At 35.8% G+C, this 6506-nt stretch overlaps 1 pseudogene; it reads left to right on the top strand.

The window, feature by feature from the left end:
• Positions 1–1005: 1005 nt before the first annotated feature.
• On the top strand, positions 1006–1589 carry LOC141489451 (ganglioside GM2 activator pseudogene; annotated as a pseudogene).
• The last annotated feature ends 4917 nt before the right edge of the window (positions 1590–6506 follow it).

Genomic DNA, 6506 nt, shown 5'->3' with positions numbered 1-6506 from the left:
AAAAAATCACAGTCAGTCCTTTGTCCAACCTGGCTCAACAAAGGAGACAAATTTAGAGGTCCACAGATATGAGGCAATCAGGTCAGGTGTACGAAAATGAAATGCTTCATGACCTAGGGAAAAGTCAGGCACCAAGACAAGAAGAAGATACAGACCAAGAAAATTCATTCTCGGACACATACTAGTGAAAGAAGATAGGAACAGATATGAACTTATATATTTGTCATTCACTACTCAGTTCCAGGTCACAAATCCAGGGAAAGCACTGGGTAGTATAAGCAGAAATGAGAAATTTCTGAAGCAAGCAGCAGCAACCATGTGATTCACACTCTGCAGTCAAAGCAGCTTCTCAGTTTGAGGATCTAGCACAGCCTTCAGAAGAATAACCAAGTCAGGAATCACAGAACAAAGGGAAACTACAGTTCTGCTACTGAACTAACAGAGATTTGGAGCTGACTGATAGAGACTGAGTTTAGTAGCAATCTACACTTGCATAGAGTCAGATTTGAAGAATTTCTCAGATCATGATGCCCATAAACAAACTTTGCCTTGGGTAAGCCTTTGAAACATTGACAAATTGGAGATCTCCAACCTGTCCCTGAGGTCATAAAATTATACAACACCCAATACTTCTAGAAATCAGTAACAGGTAATTCCTCTCAGTAGTGTCTCATTACCCAGTCATAACATCCCATCCTAAAAAAGGAAATTGTCTTGAAGAATGAGCAAATAAATAAAAATAACCCCACCTTAATGGACTATCATGGCAGCAAAGATGCTTAAGAAACAAACACAAAAGAAGACAATGATTCCAAAACTTGCAAAAGCAGCGCTTCAGAGGAAAACACAGCACAGTCACAAATTTAATGAGAAAGATGAAGCAATAATGTAAAAAGAGAGTTATTTTTCATTCCAAATGGAATAAGAGAACTTCAAGGAAAAATGGAAAAGAAATGTCTTCTGTGGAAGAAAGATTGGAAAGGGAATTAACAGCTTGATACAAAAATGTATAAACATTGTTCAAGAAACAAACTTCAACTGACTGTCAGACACCATGAAGTCCCTTACACTGGCTGTGCTATTATTGTTCCTGTCTCTGCTGTGACCTACTCCCATTTCCAAGTGGTTAGTAATTTTTCATGGAAAACTGTGATGATGGGCACAACCCAGCAGTGATCACCAGGCTGCAGGTAGAACCAGTTCCCATCACCATCCCTGGAAAAATAATCACTGCCATGGAGACCAAGACCAGTGCTCCTCTCACTTCTCCATTGAAGGCAAATTTGGAGAAAGTTGGTTGAAAATCCCTTGCATTAAAAAGATTGGAAGCTGCACCTATAGAGATATATGTGAGACCACTGACTCCTTCATTCTACCAGGGACACCCTGCCATGAGTCTCTCCATATATGGCCTGCCCTGTCCCTTTAAGAAATGTACCTACTCCTTGCCCAAGAGCAGTTTCCAAGTATATGTCATACAGCTTCCACCTTCTCTCAGCAGCGGCATCTATCATGCTCAGACCATCCTAAGCCAGGGCTACACACATCTGGTTTGTTTCAAAATCAATGTCTCTCTTGCAAAGAAATGAGAGACTGTGATCCATGCCTGGACTGAGTGGCCAGCAAAGTTGAACTGCCTTCCCAGTTTCCCATCCTTCCCCACCCCTGTTCTTGGGGAATGGTTTTGCTTCCTAGGCACCAATTGTCTGAAGCTTCGCCTGCTATAACCAGGGATCCAAAATCCAGCTTTAGCTATTTGAGTTGGCTCTCCTGGTTTTCTTCATTCCTTGAACAGCTACCTCTCTGGTTATTTTGTCTTCCTACATAACCCAGGCCTTTCCCTCTTCTCCCCCAGGCCTAGGGTCTATCAGCAGCTAAGTGAAGGGTTCCTATGCCTCTTCTCCCATGGGGAAACTCCTTCAAAGGACTGGTCTATTTTTTTAGTATCAAAAAAGAACCTTTCTGATAGAATTATTTCTCCATTTAGCATAGGATCTTAAAAAGTAGTGAAATAATGTTTTAAAAAAAAATAATGGTTAACATTTACATAGTTTGCAAGGACCTTTACATATATTTTCTCATTTTATTGATCTTCCTCAAGCTTACCCCAGTTTTCCCAGTAGTGCCCCTTGTATTTTCTCTACCCTTTTTGGGGGGCTGGGGTGAGTGGCTTCAGATGCAGTGAATCTATTCTCATGCTTTCTGGAAAAGCAGTGGCCAACAATATGTTCACAAAATAGATCCTCAGACCCCTTCTGGGGGGGGGGGCAGTGTCCCCAGGGTTTCAGTATTCCTGGACAGCAACCCCAGTTCATTTTGAAAGTGCCTGAATTGCCAATCTAGACATGAGGACCTGGTAGCAAGTGACCTGGCAGGACCTACGTTTTCTGCAGGAAGCAAACCCTCTCCTAGTCCAAGATGCTCTGAAGTGTATGTCAGTCTTCTGACATTTTCTAAAGCTCCCAAGCTGAGGCAACTCAGACCCCAGGTCTACCAATACTCATGTGTAAAGGATAGGATGTGGACTGGGGGTGAGAGAAACCTGAATCCTGAGATGAATGGATCAGTCATTAAGTTCACTATAACAAGACCTGGGAATGGTTTTGTTATGCCTTGATGATGTTAAGAAAAGAATGGGAAGAGATGGAAAGAATATTACACTTGATGAGTGAAACAAAATTTGGAGAAAATATCTCATAATGAGAGTACACAAGTAAACATCTATACAACAAAGGAAGAAGGGGTGGGAGAGTGTTCATACTTGAACATGATTATCATCAATATTAGTCACACAAAAATAAAGATAACACCAACACATTAACACAATTAGATACAGAGCTACTTTTCATTCAGAAGGGAAATAGGGACATTGGGAGATAGGGAAGAGGAATTAGAGAATAGTTTAAGAGATGGCTTAATTATAAGAGAAATAAAGTCTCATATTATTTGGTGGTGCAGTAGATAGAATGCTGGGTCTGGAATCAGGAAGAACTGATTTCAAATTCAGCCCCAAATACATGGACAAATCATTTAATCTCCTTTCAGTTCCTCATCTGTAAAATAAACTAGAAAAGAAAATGGCAAACCACTCCAGTATATTTGCCAAAAAAACACAAAATACCTGATGGAGTCATGAAGAAACACACATGAATAAAATGACTGAACAACAACATAATAAATTCCAAGGAGATACAGAAATATTTACCATATTTTGGAAGTGGAAAATAATGCAAATCTGAGGGAATGCCTATGAATTTGAAATTAGATAAAAGAGTTACAATAAATGCAATATATTACTGTTATACTGAATTGTTGTTACAGGTAGTTGATGAAACATTAGGCTAGGAATTAGGAAGACATCTTCATGAGTTCAAATCTGGTTTCAGGAACTTATTAGTAGTGTGTCTGGGCAAATCATTTAATCCTGTTTGCCTCAGTTCTTCATCTGTTAAAAGAACTGAAGGAGGAGATGACAAACCACTCTAATGTCTTTTTTCAAGAACTTCAGGTCATGAAAGATTGAACACAACTAAAAAACAATGCAAAAACGACAAACTGAATTTTTTTTTATCAAAATAATGATAAATTAGAATTTCAGAAGAGCAAAGGGGAAATGAAAACCACAAACTGATATGAAGATGAATAAGATGATTTTTTTCCCCTTTGGAAATGGTCAAAAGTGAAAGTTGCTTTCATTGATTACTGATAATGAATTTTTTTCTCAATTGGAGTTGAAGTGACAAGAGTGGGAAGGTACAAAGATGGATTTTGGCTAATTAAGACAAACTAGAAATTACTAAAAAAAGAAATTCTAAGTAATTGACAAATTTCTCTAAAATAAGTCTTACTTGTAGTAGCATGATACTGTGTGATTTGAAGTCAAAGTTGACCAAATGGAAAGATAAAATGTTCATCTCAAAATAATATTATCTCAATAAATAAAACAAGCTAGTTTGTGCCATATAGAATATTCAGAATCCTCTTGCCTGCATACCATGAATATTTTCTTCAATAGGACATTTGGAAATTATTCAATACAAATTACCAAGAGTATGCAATATTCTACAGAAATAAATTTTTTGCCTATTTTTTTTCAAAAACTATTGATGTGAACTGCTGTAATGGCAAAAAATCTCACTGAGTTGGTATCATGTACTATTCTGGAGATTGATGCAAACAGCACAATGTTTGCCACCATCAAGAACATCTGTCAGACTTTACTATTGACTAAGGATTACTCTTCTCCCTGCACTTTGCATGGAACATCCTCCATACCACTTTGATGTACATGTTTTCCTGTTTTAGACTTTATTTACCATTTGTACTCAGGATTATTGGGCAAAGTTACCTCTTTGGTTACATCTATTATGGAAACTATTAATGATACTGACATTACTGGAAGGTATCTAGTTTGAGGAACGGTGTCTTTTTGTTCCAAAAAAAGTCAAATTTTATCTTGAAACCAATCAACATAAAGCAGAGTGACACTTTAACATCTCCCAATTCCTCAATGAATTATATGGCTATGAGGATGGTTTTATAGAAAATTATACTTGAAAGACATTCTTTTCCTTAGACACTGAAGATTAATGAACCAGAGTTAGAATGTTAAAATAGGGAAAAAAAGCAAAAACTCAACTGCATTGCTTTCAGTGGAACTGAGCTGCTTTCTCCTACATTAACATAAATCATGTGTAATACAAGCCACTGGAATTATATGACAATTAAAATTACATATGATCAAAAGTAAAATTATAATGACATAAATAGGAAAAAGTATATTGACAATTAATTGTTTACCAGGAGTGTTATAAAGGTGAATTATAACAAATGCCCCAGACTTGGGGTGGTTAGGTGGGCCAGTGGATAGAGCACCAGTCCTGGAGTCAGGAGTACCTAAGTTTAAATCCGGCCTCAGACACTTAATAATTACCTGGCCGTGTGGCCTTTGGGGAGCCATTTAACCCTATTGCCTTGCAAAAAAAAGACAAAAAAAACCCAAAAATCAAATGAATAGACTTTTTTGATGTTCTTAATTGGTATTCTTAAGATATTAGTATCTCAAAAGAGAAGTCTCTAGAAAATTTGGTAAATCCTTTGATGAAAATTTATGGTCTGGAATTAAGAAAAACAAAGATGCATTAGTATGAACATAGAAAAAGTTTTGTGATGGTCTCAAGAAGAAACATTACACTCATTGATGAGATCATGGATCCATTGGAATATCCAAGTATGTACTCCAGTAGATAGAACAGTGTCTTGTAAAAATAGAACTTAATAAATATTTAGGGGGAATATTAATGCTAAAGAATTATCATTATAGTAATATAGTTAACACTTAGCAAAGAATGTCCATTACTTGTAAAGGATTACTCTATCTATAATAGACGAATAATTTGGAATTTTGCATAATAACACCAAAGATAGATTCATTATGAAATGACACCTAGAGCAAGTAAATGAAAAACTTTTCCACTATAGTAGACTGAGTTCTGGAGTTGTGTATAAAGGACTGTATCACAACTTTTTTCTAAAGAATAGTGTCCATGGAGGACACTATTTAACCAATAATATAAAAGCATACATAGTATAGGAAATTCTTTAATTTTAGAATTTATTGTCTAGAACAAAAGCTAATATAAAGAGACATCAGGGAGGATATTTAAATCAAGTTTTCTTTTTGTAGTAATGAATTTTTACTTAGATTAGGTCATTTAAGTCATTAATTTTTTAATCAACTTAATTGGTATAACCAACTGTTTAAATTTCAGTTATGGCAAATATTTTATGAGTAAGCTAAGATCATCTATTTTCACTCAATTAATAATTACCATGCATTATTTGCTTTGCCTTTCTTAGTGGTATCATCTCTATCAATCAGATTTCTTTTAAAATTTTATTTATTTAAGGCAATGGGATTAATGACTTGCCCAAAGTCATACACCAAGCCAATTAGTAAATTCCTGAAGCTGAATTTGAACTAAGGTTCTCCTGACTCCAGGGCCAGTACTCTATCCTCTGCACCAACTAGCACCAGAATTTTTTGTTAGTAATATTTTGTAATGTATGTAAGGATTGGTCTTAGTAATGAATAGTTTTCCAATTACTTGGAAAAGAAGATAGGAATTTATAGTAGCAATACATTTGCTTCATAATCTTGTGCTTCTGTTCTTTTTAAAGGACTTTCTTCCAAGTCTTTAATATGATGAAGCAAGTATAAGGCTAGAAGAGATTTGTTGTTGTTACTGTTGTTTGTTTGCTTGTTTATTTGCTTTTCTCCTTAATAGAAGGATCATTCTGATTGATAAAGATCGCATGTTAAACTTAAACTTTTGGCCATCGAAGAGTCTAGGGGTCTGAAACAATTCATCTGACATGAATTTTTTTTTTCATTTAAATCTGCTCTGCTGTCTGTCCTATAAACTTCAAGTTTACCAACCAAGTGCCAAGGTTTAGGCCACAATAATTAACTAATTAAAAGAGATGCATAGAGAAAGAAGTTTCCT

This window comes from Macrotis lagotis, chromosome 5 (genome assembly GCF_037893015.1).
Source record: "Macrotis lagotis isolate mMagLag1 chromosome 5, bilby.v1.9.chrom.fasta, whole genome shotgun sequence".
NCBI classification, from domain to species: Eukaryota; Metazoa; Chordata; class Mammalia; order Peramelemorphia; family Peramelidae; genus Macrotis; species Macrotis lagotis.
The sequence above is the reverse complement of the archived record's forward strand: the minus strand, read 5'-3'. Positions and strand labels throughout refer to the sequence as shown.